The sequence below is a fragment of the Conger conger genome, chromosome 11 (assembly GCF_963514075.1).
Source record: "Conger conger chromosome 11, fConCon1.1, whole genome shotgun sequence".
In the NCBI taxonomy this organism is placed as follows: domain Eukaryota; kingdom Metazoa; phylum Chordata; class Actinopteri; order Anguilliformes; family Congridae; genus Conger; species Conger conger.
Window position 1 is genome coordinate 33,657,262 of NC_083770.1, and position 15,501 is coordinate 33,672,762.

Genomic DNA, 15,501 nt, shown 5'->3' on the forward strand with positions numbered 1-15,501 from the left:
CAGCTGGATCAATAAAATAAACACGGACCGACCTCGCTTCACAAAGTACCTCTCTCTGAAGTATACCTTCATTAGTTTTGTATTAAACTTACTTGCATTGCCCTTTCAGTTAGTGTTTGATTGTTTGCAAAGGGATAGAACAGCTAAACGGTTAATTCAGTGTGTTATGTGCCGTATTTTTATTTATTAAAATTTGTGTTATTCCAGTAAAGTATTGAGTTATATTATGGTAATATGCGTAACTCCATACTTTATGTTTTATAGATCAAGATATCTTGCAAGATGTTTTATTGCAAAAAATCCTTATTTTTTCCAGATGTCAGTGAAAAACATTGGTTAAATATGAGTCCATGAAATATTTAAAATACTGAAAACTGAAATATCTTATTGTTGAGAATAGTGGAGGAATGGCTTCGTATGATAAGATTTGCAGCTACAGACTGAGCCCTATAGCTTTGACTTCACTGGTTTAAGTTGGCCCATGTCATGTTATGACAGCGGCAGGAAACGGTTTGTTTTTTCCCGCCAGCAAAGTATTCTTCACTAAGTCTTGAGTGTCTGGGCTTGTGCCATACATGCTACTCCCTAGTAGTACATAGTTGAGCTGCAGTACTCACTGCGAGGGTGCAGGTGGCATTGCCATTGCATGGGAGCTCTGTGAAGAAAAAAAAAAAGTAATGCCTACCCTTATTTAATCAGTTAGGTTAACTGGGGGGTCAATTCTAATTTGAATCAGTGTGGGAAAGGAACAGATTGTGGAGCCAAAGAGACGTGGGGAGGGTATTTGGGTAGCCAGAAGTAGAGAGGTGGTTTTTTTGTGAACTTGACCAGGAAAACTGGGTTATCCTTCCTCTTTCAAATGTGACCAATGAGATTTTTTATTACCACAGTAAGTCAGGACCTTGCTTTAACGTCTCAGGCAAAGAACACCATCTTCTAGAGCAGATTGTCCTCTTCACTTAGCCTGGCATACAGAAACAGCCGTACTGCTAAGGAGTGCGAAGTCACTGGAGTGTTTGGAAATGCTTTTCAGTTGCATGAATAATTAAGGGGTTGGGCTTTATTCTGAGTGGGCCTCTTCTTTTCTTATTCGTTGAGCCACTGTTTTTAATCATTTGTACATGTGGTCACCATCACGTGATGTACCTGCTGATGACCACATTGTTTTAATTGTGTGGGGAATGAGAAAGGGAGAATGGGTGTATTGGTGTTGTTCTTGTTCTCTTCTGATTGTGGACTTTTTTTTTTTAACCGAGCACCTGCATACATGTGTGGCTGTGTGTATATCCCTGAAACTATATTGTCAGTATCCTTTTACAGGGATCTGTGTACCTGCTCCAGATTTGATCCTGACTCCTGACCCTGACTCCTGACCCTGCTGGACTGCTGGTGTTCTGCTTGGGCTCAGCCCCTTTCACATTTCCGTCACTTTTCAAGTTGTCTGCAGCTTTACTTGTCGCTCCAATAAAAATGAATGGATCTTGTCCTCTCTTTCCTTTCAATTCTACATGTCTTCCCTACTATAATTCAATGTCAGGTGAGGATTGTGGCCCTGTAAGCCTGTTTAGAATTACAGTTGTAGTTTCTGGATTTACCCTTTTCTTTTTTCAGGGTGTTGTGACTGTAAATGTGAAAGCCCTCAGTGGATGCGTTGCACCCCCCTCTGGGATTCCACCGTTTGGTCTATAGTTCAGTAAACTAGTCATGCGTCTTGCGTGAGTGGGTGTCAAGGACCAAGGTTTGAAACCAGTGCCAGTTCTACCCGTTAGATGTACATGCTTCCACTTTATTTTCTGTGATTTGCTGGTCTCTTTTTCACTCACGCTTGCCTTTGTCATAGGTAGGTCTACTTTTACACTGAAGCAGACCTGCACAAGAGATATATTAGCCTGCTGAACTAAAGCTCAGTGGCCCCTAACTAAGGGAACTAATCAAACTCTTATTGTTTCTCCAGGAGTGACATCACATTCTGCAGTAGACATTTACATGCTTACTTGCAACTCTGAAATCTTTGATGAATTTGGTTATAAGATATGATCCAGAAATTAGTCAGTATATGAAAATGAAGGAAGTGTGGGAAGAATATGATTCCCTGTGCAGACTGAAGGGGGTGCTATTCTTCATCTGCATGGACCAATGTGGGCCAGGCCTTCATCAAGCACATCCAGTCACGGACAAGACGGCCACTGTGGTTATCTTATGACCTGTATCTCTCATCCTCCATCTTGCAGCTTCCGGTCTTGCTTGGCTTGCTAAAATATAATAGTCTCTTTCAGCACAATTGCCACAAACCACGCCTGGTTTTCAGAGGCAGATTGTATGGGGTCTGCTTTGCTGAAATACTATGAGCTTCTGTTTCTGACACCTTGGTTTACTAAAGCTGGTTTTTAACTCATTGCTGTGTGCGCTTGTGTGTATACAGTGTGTGAAGAAGATATCATTTTCTCATTAGTATCGGTCCTGTAATCGTTTCCCTCATTTAAATGGCTGAACAGTTACTGAACTGTATCCAAACCAAATAACCAATTCACTAAATCCACACTGCCAGATGGCCAGAGGGGTGGAGCACCTCACACCAGAAGCCGAGATGCTCCAGCTAAACTGTAGTGCTGGATTATTCTCCCTTTTACAATCGGTTCTCCCTCATTTAACCATCGTGTTTTAAAAGTTTTTAATCAGTTTTTAATGCAGTCTGATTTGAAAGATAACCAGGATAGTATGTGAAGAAGAATTCTCCATTCATTTACCAGTTGGGTATTTGATATTCCATATTGAGTACAGTTAAAATTGTGAAAAAGATCTGCAGTATACTTGCACTTCTTCTGGCATCAATTGTCATGTGTCATCTCCTTTGTGTGGACTGTAAGCCTTCCATTGGTCATATTCCAGCACGTTGATATAAATTTGGCTCACCATGGTTCTCCACACCATCCATGAGTCATTCAGATGTTTACAGAAGCCTGTACAGGGAAGTAAGCTAACTGTCTAGTGAGCATTGGATTTGTTATAGTTTATCATAAAATTAATTATCATTTATGAATGTATTGCCCAAGGAAAGAATCTGCTCTAGAGAAGGATTATAAATCTTTTTATCATTGTACACATTTGCACAGAAACAGTGTACAGTTTAGTATTACCTGGGGAATCCGTTTTTTTATGTAGTTTAGCAGTGTCAGCATAATTTACTCTGCATTAATCTGGTTGACAATTGAAAAACCTACTGATGCGAAACTGAACCAAATGAATATATTGTAAAGGGCAATGCAATGTTAAATAAATAAAAATTAGTGCCATTAATCCTTGTCATGCCACAAATTCCTTATAAATACACACAATAACTAATGTCATGCTGTCGTGCAGGCTAAATTAATCGTAAAAATCTTTTTATTTGGAGCCAGCCTTTTTTTCCATCAGTAACTTAGTGTAATATCTAAAAAGCCTTATGGATACATCTGAATTGTTCTTCAGGTACTTGATTAAAAAGTCAAACCCAGCTTTACTCCAATGATAAGCTTTATTTAGTAGTAAGTTCTGAACATAGATTGCACTTGTCATGTATGCATTGTCCCAACTCAACACCCACTCACTTAACCTCTATTCCTTAGTTTATGTAATATATACTATGTCTGCCTATGCTTATAAATGTTGAACATGATTTACAATGATCATATATTTGTGAGCAGTTCGGTGCCTATTATGAATACCAATACCAATATTGTTTTTGTGGTCATTTTATACATGTTCTAGTCATCAATGTTATGCAATAGTGATAATATTAAAAACACAGAATCCTGCATCAACGTGACCACTGACTAACCCATTTACAATGGGTATTTGTAAAATAAAAAAAGAAGCAATAACGTAGTAGGTACTGTACTACTCTGACTCTGGCTGTTTTTTTCAGCAGGGAGGTCAAGGATTTAATTTACATTTTCCTTTACAGACGGCATTGCCTATTGGGTTTCATCACAGCGGCTTCCGTTTGCTCAGATATTCGGCACTTGTTTCTGTGAGACTGTTATTGTGGATCGATTTAACTGAGCAGAAAGCAAAGAGCCCCACAAAAACAATAGGGCTCCAGCAACTGTGGTGGCTAAAAGAATGTACTATTTTTGGTTGAATATCTGTAGTCATGGCCTTTTTTGGCTCCTCACCCTTGCCTCGCCCCTCCCCTGTGATGTGGAGGCGCGCGCAGAGAGCCCTGTGCAGGGACCGTAGAGTGCCTGGAGGGTAAGTGCGGTGAGAAGGCAAAAGCCTCCTCCATCTTCGCTTCATCAGATGGCCCTTTCATTCTGCAGGTCTGGCCCTTCTTCCAATTTATATGGCCCTGCAGCTGCAAATTATGATTAGGAACGAAAATGAAATGCACAAACTTAGATGTAAAAGACCTATTTAGATTCAGGGGCCAGACTGGTGCTTCTTTTGAAAAGGGAATTTTCTAGAGATAGTGCTGAGCACCCTGCTAATATTGGCAAAATCTTTATTACAGACGTTGGACAACACAACAACAGTATGATTCTAAATGGATTTAATGCTGCTCAGTGTGCTCACTGCCATACATGGGAAAGACAATACTGCATCGTGGTATGGTATTATGCTGTCAAAATCCCCCATACATTTCCATGGATTTTAATGTTTTGTTGCAAGGGCATTAAAGTATGACCAGGTCAATAATTTAATTTAGTATTTTCCTCTTTCCGTGTGGTTGGTTCATATAGTAGAGATGGCATTGCCTACTAGGTTTCATCATAGAGGCCTTCATTTTCTCAGACATTCTGCCCTTGTTTCGGGGGCTGTGGACTGCTCTGATTGTGACCCGATTCTCTGTGTGTCCCGCCTCACAATGCGCCCATCAGGCTGTCACTCCTCTAATAATGTAGCGTAATTGCAAGGAGAGGAGGATCATTTCTTGTGAACTGTGAAATCCAGAGCCCTGGTTTCCAGACACTGTTCTAATTAAAGTGAAAAGTTAGCGATTACAGAAGAACAGAAAAACAGCACTTTAATTGAACTGTTTGCTGATAATAGACACTATTACCTCTCTCTCTTTCTCCCGCTCTCTCTCGCACTCTCTGTGTTGATGATATGTTCATATTTTACACTGTTTGTGTAATTTGATTAAGTGCTGCAAGGAATTAGCAATAATAAAAGATGAGAGCTGGCTATGTAATCCCTTTTAGGGGAACTGTACTGGAGCTCTATCTCTCTCTCCTCTCTATCTCTTTTTCTTTCTGTCTGTCAGATAAGCTTTACCACTCCTCCTTGTTGAATAAAAGGACAATGACTGCTGATCTTCGTAAACCTGGGATTTTGCTCCGATCTGCAGTTAGTCTGCTCATATATGCCTCTTGTCAGGGTAAATGGATAGCCATAAACAAGGTATTATACCAACAAGCCAGGAATAAAAAAATTCCACAGGAGAATTGTGGTAAGTCAGGAACTAAGACTACAGCCTATCTCAGAGGATCATTTTTTTTATTTTTTATTTATTATATCATCATATATTGAATATAGACATTTCTCCCCCGCATTCACATCATAAACTAGAATTATTCCTCCAGCCAGGGCAGCACTGGCTTAGCTTTACCAAGGCTTGTGACTGAGAGGACGGCATAGCAGAAGACTAGGAACTGTCTGGACCAGTGTCAACTCTCAGAAGTTTAAAGCCTTCCTGAAGTTCCTGTGGTTCTTCCAGGAAGAAGGGCGGTCTGACACCACCTGCTTGTGAGCATCCTGCTTGTGACATGGCTCAGGCAGTAAGAGCAGTTGTCTGGCAGTCGGAGGGTTGCCAGTTCGATCCCCCGCCCGGGCTGTGTCGAAGTGTCCCTGAGCAAGAAACCTAACCCCCAAATGCTCCTGACGAGCTGGTCGGTGCCTTGCATGGCAGCCAATCGCCGTTGGTGTGTGAGTGTGTGAGTGTGTGTATGAATGGGTGAATGAGAAGCATCATCTTGTACAGCGCTTTGGATAAAGGCGCTATATAAATGCCTCAGAAGAATAAATGTGCCCAGGTAACAAGCTGTGAGGATAGCCGAACCGTGGAGATGTAAAAGTTGCCCTGAGCCAGCAAACCGGATTGAATACCTTCAGATGTTCTGCAGCTTTAAGTAGTCACCAGCACCCTGTAAATCCTTATTGCAGGTTGCTGTGTCTCATGGTTGCATCAGTCTTTAATTTGACAGGTTTACCCCAGAGATCCTCTTAGCCTGTTTCGGACACTCTTTTAAATGTCACAGAGATTTCTTTTGTTTATAGTGGGCCCATTTTTCTTGACAGCTTTATTCAGTCACCGTAAGTGTTGGATTAATCGCTCCAACATTCTCAGAGTCCCCAAAGCATCCTTCACACTAATCAGTCATCTACAGGAAACGCGTCCAGTTTCAACACAAGAGGAAGCTGTTCTAGTACTCTACAACCCACAATTTCATTGGCTCCACCCTAAAGCTTCGTTAGGAGAGGAAAGCTCCAGTTTCTCTCTCTTTTCCTTGCTCCTTTTTATACTCCTAGCCCCACCCATCATGAGAGGCTAGAAAAAGAAGTGAAGACAGGGAAATCACTACAGTAAATGATTGCTTATGTAGAGAGAAGGAGGAAGCTGTAAAGTGATACAGCACTGCAGAAACTCCATGTACTGTATGTCTACTTGCCTGACTGTATCATCTGTTGGCATGGCACTCAATGTTGCCCTCTGGCTGGATTGCACTCATACATGTGCACACCTATAGTCATACATTTGCAAGCACACTTATACACATAAACATAGATAAACTGGCAACAATAAATCCATACAGGACTGGAAAGGCTGGTGGTGGTTACTTAACATAACAGCGATGAGTTGTTTCCTTGACACAGCTATGCCAACCTTTTGCTTCCCCTAATTCTTTCTCCCCCCTGAATCCAACTTTCAGAAAGTAATGAGCCTGGCGGAATGTGTGTTGATATATTCATATCCTGCACTGTTTGTGTAATTTGATTAAGTGCTGCGGGGAATTAGCTATAATCGGAGACGAGAGCTGGCCATGTAATCCCTTTTATGAGGATCTGCATTGGGGCGCTATCTCTCTCTATCTCACTCTCTCACTCTCTTACCCTCTCTCCCCTGCTCTCTTTTGCTCTGCTCTCTCTCACTCTTGCTTGCCGCTCTCTGCTCACAGCATTCTGGGGCCACACTCCTTTTTTCCTACCCTGCAGCCAGCAATAATCTTCATTTCCTTCACACTGCAGCCAATCATATGAAGGAAGGGTAATATTGCTCATCCCATGCAATGTTCTTATACAGTGCAGTCTGTAAGTATTTGGACAGTGACATAATCCTTGTTTGTTTTTGCTCTGTACGGCAGCACATTGAATTTGAAATAAAACAATGACTATGAAGTGCAGACATTAGCTTTAATTTGTGGGTTTTTACATCCATATTGAGTGAACAGTGCAGGAGTTCTCGCTGTTTTTATACATAGTCCCCCTATTTTTGGGGACCAAAAGTAATTGGCTGCTCAAATATTTCTTGGACTGTACAGCTGGTTAGTTTGCCGGAATAATCCAGGTTAACGTCAGTAACATAGAACAGCCGTGGATTCAAACCCACATCCTCCTAGCCACTTCGTGACATTGCAGTCCACTGAGCACACTAGCCAATTGGTGCAACCATGGTGATCTGTGCTTTACGGCAGCAGTATGTGCTCACAACAGATGGTTTCTGTACTCTGCCTGTGATTCCTATTATGATATTTATACACTGAAACACTCTTCTTAGCCTTCAGAAGGTATTTTTCTTCCTTCACATGCATTATTTTCTTCCAGCTCAGCCAGAGGATATAGAGACACTATCTTGCCACATTATGTGGAAACACCATCTAGAGACCCATCTCTAACTTCAGTGCAATATCACTGAATATTACTGTATTAATTACTCCAAGGGGCAATTTAATTTTAAGCCTGGAGCAATAGGAAGGGAGAGAGAGGGAAAGAGAGCACAAACACATTCACACTCTTAGAGTAATACTGTAAAGATGTACTGTACTTGTGTGTTTTCAGTTTAAATACATTTCAGCGTATTGTATACTCATCACCAGGAGCTCCATGTGATTCAGACAGCCTTGCGCTATACATGGTTATGGTTACCCATGACAACCATAGCTATTCCTAACACATGACAGAAAGAATTAAATTGATCTAGTGCTGTATATGCTAGTAATCCTAGTGTTCTTTGAGCACCATTATTGTCTTGCACTAAAAACTATTTACTATAGAAGTAATGTATATTAAAGAGCCTTATGAATTGTAGACATGATGTGAACTGTTATACAGTATAGCAAAAGTGATACTGTGAAAATGTACTTATTGTATGCCTTCAGTTTAAATATTTCATGAAATGTCAGCAACTATGAATTCTAGTGTGATAGAGGACAATAATGCTAATGTAATAGGACTACACCATGTTCCTCTCAGCTTTGTTTTGCCCAGCTGTAATTTAATACCCCTTTGTCTCATATAAGACTCCTGTTAATCTGGCCCAGGAAAAACTCTATAAACCGTGTTATCTGTAGAGCATGTTATCATAGCAGACAGCTCCTTATACGCTACTGTCGAACTCAACCTTCTCACCCAATCCTTCATGCCTGCATGTATTTGTTTTGTTTGAAAATATTTTTGGCAGGTTTTTTTTTTTTGTGACTAATCTGAAGATTTATAAATAGTAACATATTTTATTCACTGTGACAGATGTTCTCATGAAACATAATTCTTAGCTCTTGATGGTTATTGGTTCTGTTTTACTGAGGCTGTGTCTGCCCTCTTCCAGCCAGCGACGTGCTAAGGCTTCTAAGCAGCACTGTTGTATTATTTTACCTTCCTGTCATCTTTTTCTAGAATGTTTGTGTTTTCAGGTTTCTAATTTCAGACTAATGATTCTATGAGAAGAGGTTTTATAGTGCCATTCAGCTGTCCGCTGTGAGTTTTTGTTTTCCATTGCAGTGACATTTTTGTTGTTTATTCTTATCACTTATTAAAGTGTTGGGTTATCTCCCTGGGGGAATCGCATCTTGTGAGGTCTTCCTCTTTCCTTTCTTCCTTCTTCTCCTCTTGCTTTGTGAAAACACAGTGTGATGAAATGTTGCGAGCACCATTCATTACAAGCAGTTTGACATAAGATTGCTCACCCTAAAAAAAAAAATCCTCTTTTAAAAATTGAGGTCGAACATGCTTTAGAATTAGCAGCTTATATGGCTGACGAGGAATTCAGATAGAAGGAAAGGACTCATAGAAAAATGTAGAACGTGGAACACAACAGCTTTATTACAGTAGAGCCACTGCCTGCATGACACCCACACAGAAGGGAGCCTGCAGCCTTGTGCTCTAATTAACAGTCCGCCAGCACCCAGACTGATCAAGCTGTCTGGAAGCCAGACAATAAGGCGCACAGAGTGTGATTGATGGGCGCTATTTAGTCAACATGACTTTCTGATGACTCGCAGATCAGTGTGCTAATCGGCTGCGCCACACCTCTGACTCAAACAATGAGAAACCTTATCACTCACCAATATCAGGCAGGATCGCAGAAACCAGACCATCAGAAGGTAAACCTATTCAAATGCCTTTAAGAGGTGCTCGTTCTCAGTGTTGAGGTCTCTAGGGTAGAATCCCCTCCTGCAAGAGCCTCTAACATCCAGGGCGGGCCATTTTATATACGCTGCTGGTATACATACATTAACCTGTATATCCAGGTTGTAGCTTTTACTGGTGTACAGTGTGCTGAATGAGCAGGTTTGCAGCCATTAGAGAAAAGCCGAGAGCTGACCCCAGCTGTGTGCAAATGGATTGGCATCTATTTGATTCGTGAGGATGGTAAACGACAGTCTGGCCCCAGGATTAACCTCTGCTGTGTGCACTGCTGTCTCTCCACAGTAGATGTGCATTGCTTTACTGTCGTTGAACATTTCATTGGAATGAGGACAGGTGTACATTTGTGTTGGAAAAATGTGTTTTTAAATAACAAATGGAAACATGAAATATATATTTAATTTATTTATATATTTTATTTTATTATTTGTCTTATTTACTCATCCCTTAAGTAGAATGAACATACACTGCCTCTCTCTCTCTCTCCTTGTGTTTGCAACTTATATGTACCTCCCCTTGTTTTTTGTTCTATGCCAATGGGCATTGTTGCTTCCATATTGTGAAAGAAATTGTAACAGATGAGATGGAGATGTGACATTTTCCCCTGTATATTGAAGCCACTGCAGGCCCAAGCCTTTCACTGTTGACATCTGTCAACTATAGTATATTATTGGCTACAAAAGAAAAATTAAGAGGGAGGTTCTATGTCTGCTGGTGTCTCTTTGATCTTTACCTATCATTTCCCATGTGAAACAAGAATGATTTCATATGAAGTAGCTATTTACAGTGATCTATACACTGAAGCCATATGTGTGTGTTTTTTTAAATTAAAATCCTTGCTGATCTGTCCTATCTTTTTTATGTGTCCCCCCATTTTATGGGAGCAAAAGTAATTAGACAGTTGACTTTTCAGCTCTTTCTGATTAGTCCAGTATATTTCATTGCTTCCTTAGTGCAGTTATTAGAAAACTTTCAGTAACTAGTCTTGCTTCTAGGCTTTTGATTGCTTTTGGAGTTTGTCAACATGATGGACCAGAGTTGTGCCAGTGCCAGTCCAGGAAGTCATTGAGGCCTACCTAAACTGTTTGGAACATCATTAAGAAGAAAGAGAGCACTGGTATATGTTTGGGTTCATTGCTTTGCTGTGGGGTGAAGCACCGTCCAATGTGCTTGGATGCATTTGATTGAACTTGAGCAGATAAGATGCTTTTGTACAATTTTAATTCTGCTACTGCTATCAGCAGGCATATTATCAATGAAGGTAAGTGAGTCAGCACCTGAAGCAGCCATGCATGCTGAAACACCCCCACCACCATGTTTCACATATGAGGGGGAATACTTTGGTTTTTGGGCAGTTCCTTTTAGTCTCCACACTTTGTTCTGGCCATCACATTCTTTTACATGCACTAATTATAAAAAGAGATGTAATTCCCACATTGACCACTCAATATGGATGAATAGCAGTCTGTACTTTTACCTCATATGCTGGAACACAGAGCCAAGTGAACAGAACTTGTACTACTGTCCAAAGACTTACAGACCTCACTAACTCGTAAGATGTGCTCTGTGGCTATTTCCCCAGAATTAGGTTATCGATGTTTGGATGGTTAATTGATTGATTGAGTAATATTGGCAGGCTGACGGAATCATGCTGGTATATTAAACGCTAAAATCATGGCCACCTGGTTACTGAGAATAAACAGCTGCCAGTGGAAAATAACGGTATTGTATACAATAATGAGCCAATCTTGCAACATGTGAAAATCAGTTTAAAGAGGAAAATCACAGAAGACCTCAAGCACATGCTACTGTAATGCCATATTACCACCTGGAGGGAAACAAATGGCAGCATGCACAGGTTCCCAAATTCTGGGCAGTCTTGCCAGTCCTACATTAGTGTTTCCAAAAATGCATCAGCCTGTGGCCCACTTAATGAGCAAATACATTTTCCACCCCTTCTAAAATCATAAAGCTGATTTGTTCAAAGATGTCACTTGAGTATTTTGTACATGATTTTAGCATACGTCAACACCACTGTATATGTACTGAACTTCTGCAGTAGGCCTACATTTGGTTTTTAGCATGACTTGTGTCAATCAATATAAAGTGTAAAATATAGCAGGCTTTCCTTGTTTTCACATAACTACTGTCCCCACCTCCACCTCTCTTACAAACTATCAGTGGCTACCAGCCAATAGTTTTGGAAGTTGGTGACCTATATGAAGTGATAATACTGCTGGTCCTCCCCCTGATAGGACACCAATCTCCTACAACTTCTTCCTGCTTCTGGCTCCAGGGACAAGGGAGACATGAAGGTGAATGAGGTGCTCAGAGCTCGCTTTTTTGTTACTCCAGGAATGGGCTACTGGACTTTGATTTCAGGTTAATAGATGACTAGATACCCTTGTCATTTGATTTTCAGTTGTGACTGGAAGTATGACTTTTGGTTTAGGCATGTTGTGGCTTTGTAAAGATGAGGAATAGGAAACAAGGTACATAGCCTTCCCAGGTGAAGGAGGCTGCAGAGCGTTATTAACCTGTGTTCATAAGACAGGGGGGTGGAGGTGGGTGGGTTATGTAAATGTCAGACAGACCTACTTGGAAGGAATTCCTCTACACCGGGCAAATATCAAGAAACTTGGTAAGGCATCATAAAGTCGAGTCCACCTCATGTGCATGTAGAGCTCCGAATATGTCTGACATTTGCTTTGCACTGGCTGAACTCTCCTCCTGGCATTTCAGCCTGCCAGTCTCCCTGACAGCCATTGCTGGTAAGGACGGAGCAGCAGGGAAGCTTGTGTTTGGTCTCTCTGTTGCTATAGAGGGAGACACGCATGTCACCCCTCAGCGGCAGCCACAGTCCCTGAGCGTGGGACGGGATACGCTCTCTGCTGTCAGTCAATGCTTTAGCACAAAGCTTGAGTCAGAAGGCAGGGGCCTTCATCTATCAACCACTCAGCACATTACATTTCATTATAAACTCTGTGTGAATGCTTGATGCAGTGCTCACATTGTACAAATAGAAATTCTCTTTAAAATTCCCAGAACAGAAACAATTTTCTTGTAGCGGAATAGCGGTATTGCCACAAAGTACAAAGCGAGGTAATTTCTACTTGATCTGATGCGTGAACATTCTGTGTTGTGTTAATTGCTGGAGCACACATGACATAGCAAGATATATAATAATTAAAGTCTGACATTCCCTATAAACTGTATGGCACAAAAACAATAAACAAGGTCTCTGATACCTAAGCTCAAATCATTAGAGAAAAGTTGCCCCACTTATATGTTAGTTCAGCATGTTTGTCTGTGACCTAGTTAAAGCAGTAATTACAGTACAATGAGACAGCTGCTCGACCAATCAACAAACTAATGACACAATCAAAGAGTCTATTGTGATAAATAATAAATCATTCCAGCATTTACAGTAAATTGTGTGGTACCTAAATTTTAAGCAAACTACCTCTAGCTTGCACAACTGCTCCTTGTACTCTGTCCTGAAACCACAAAATTGGCAGTAACTTGGTCCAAGTTAATGCATGCTGGGTCATATGCAAATTTGTTATTTGAGTTAATGTTTATTGGCAGCTACAACTTTGGCCCCCATCCACCAATTTTGGTGTTTCGTGTCAGCAGGGAACACTTTTCCTCATCTTTAAATGCTAACCCCCCCCCAACATAATTTCTCATTTGCCGGTCTCCAAATTTAGTGTTTCAACAGTGGTGTAGTAAGACATTTTCTTTTGTAGAGGCAAATGCTGTCCCAATCTCCTGGTAGTTATACATCTTACTCACAGAGATGCAAAAAATATCACGGATTAAACTTAGATAATTTTTTGGCTCTTTCCTCTTTCTTGATAATTCTGCTTAATTTCAGAAATGGCCTACTACTCTGTTCCCTAACTCCACTCTCTCTTTACCCCACAATAAAGCCTAATTTCCCCCATCCTCAGCCCTGTCCCAATGGCCTGCTCTGTCCTGCAGCATTAACTCAGAGTATTTTATCATCCAAAAATACCCTCTGCTAGTGGCACTATGTGTCCTTGTTCCTCACCTCCCTTTCTCTTGGCACTGCCAAGTCTGGGTTGAAGAGTCTCCTTTTTCCCCCCCCATCAGATTTATTTCTGAACCTTTTCTTGCAGTAGCTACCTGGTGATTCACTTGATTGCTGACTGATAGGAATATATAAAAACATAAATAATAATTGAAAGGGGACAGGTGTGTATGTCACAAAAACTTCAGATCTTGACACTCTTGAGTGTGACTTTCATGTTGCTGTAATTTTTTTCAACATGTACCTGCCCAGTAGTTCAGCTCTCATGGGTCTTCAGTACAGTGCAAAACAGCTAAATCATCAAGTGGAATAAGATTGTCAGAGCTGTGAGGCATTTGTCTGGGGTGTGTATAGATAGACTTGCAGTCCAGGGAAATGTTCACACCCCCAGCATTCATTCTGCTTTCTACACTAACTTGCTTTAGGTTACTCAGAATTGGGTTGTCAGCCTGGGGAGTTGGACAGAAAGATGGGGATCTGCTGTAGCAGATCTCACTGTTATGTCTTTGTTTTCTATACCCTACTATGTTGGGTTGTTTCTACCTCATTAAGATTTATAATGAGCTAGTTTCAGTGTCTACTGTTCACTGAAGGCTTAGAGCAGGGGTGTCAAACTCAAATTCCCGCGGGCCACAGTTTTTGCTGATTTTTATGGTTTCCTTTCAATCGGTAGCCAGTTGAGGCTGTGAGAACTAGGGGGTGGATTCTTTACCCAGCCAGCCACTTGAATGAATCACTGGCGCTGAAACACACTGCGCCCCTTCTGGGGGGTATTTCACAAAGCAGGATTACTGAGTTAGCTGAGTAAAACCCGGAATAGACCTCTTTACATTAATGGCATTTGGCATACGCTCTTGTCCAGAGCAACATACAGTTGATTAGACTAAGCAGGAGACAATCCTCCCCTGGAGCAATGCAGGGTTAAGGGCTGTGCGGATCTTATTATGGCTACACCGGGGATCGAACCACCAACCTTGCGGGTCCCAGTCACATACTTTTGTGAAACACTGGATTCTGACACTTGTGGGCTTGGAGATCTTGGTGGAGAATATTTAAGTGTGCGATTATCACTATCTCTCAATCTTTCAGCTCACCTATGTTTGTGGTTTGACACTGGTAGTCATGCCTCTGCTCTTGGGTCATTTTGTGGACTATATTTTTTAATTCACAACACCTGCTACACCACTCAGAAGTTTTTCAAATGTAACATTTACTCCCTCTCTCTCTTCCTCCCCCTCTCTCTTCCTTTCCCTTTCTCTCTCTCAGGGCAAAGTGTGGCGTAGCGATCCGCTGTGAGAAATAATCCAGATTCCACTGCAGGGCCAGACAATGCTTTTAACAGCTACTTAGCGTGGGATGTTTGATGAGCTCTGTGCTTTATTTATATATCTAAGCACTGCTTCCTGCATTACTCAGGCTGGTGGTAAGAAGGAGACCGGTTTGAGTGGCCTGTTACCTTACATGGCGCTCTATTGTTTTACAATGAGTCTTATTCCTGCTGAAAAAAACAGCTCAAGCTGGATTTTGAAACAGCTGGTAGCTGGTAATTTCAAGATGATCATAGCTGGATTTTACACCAGGGGTGAATTGTGCTGATACAGGTCAACCCAGCCTTTCCAAGGAAAGACGCCAAATCTGTGTTAACATGTTTTGTAATACTATTAGTTCATCAAACCAGTCAAACCATTCAAATCATCACATCATTATTAATGGCTTCCGGATGGTCAGGACAGCAGACCTGATGCGGACTGAAGATTCACTTCCTCGGACTGCATCTGGGTTCCCCTCCCATGCCCAGGTCCTTCTTCTATGGTTTTTATATTTCATTT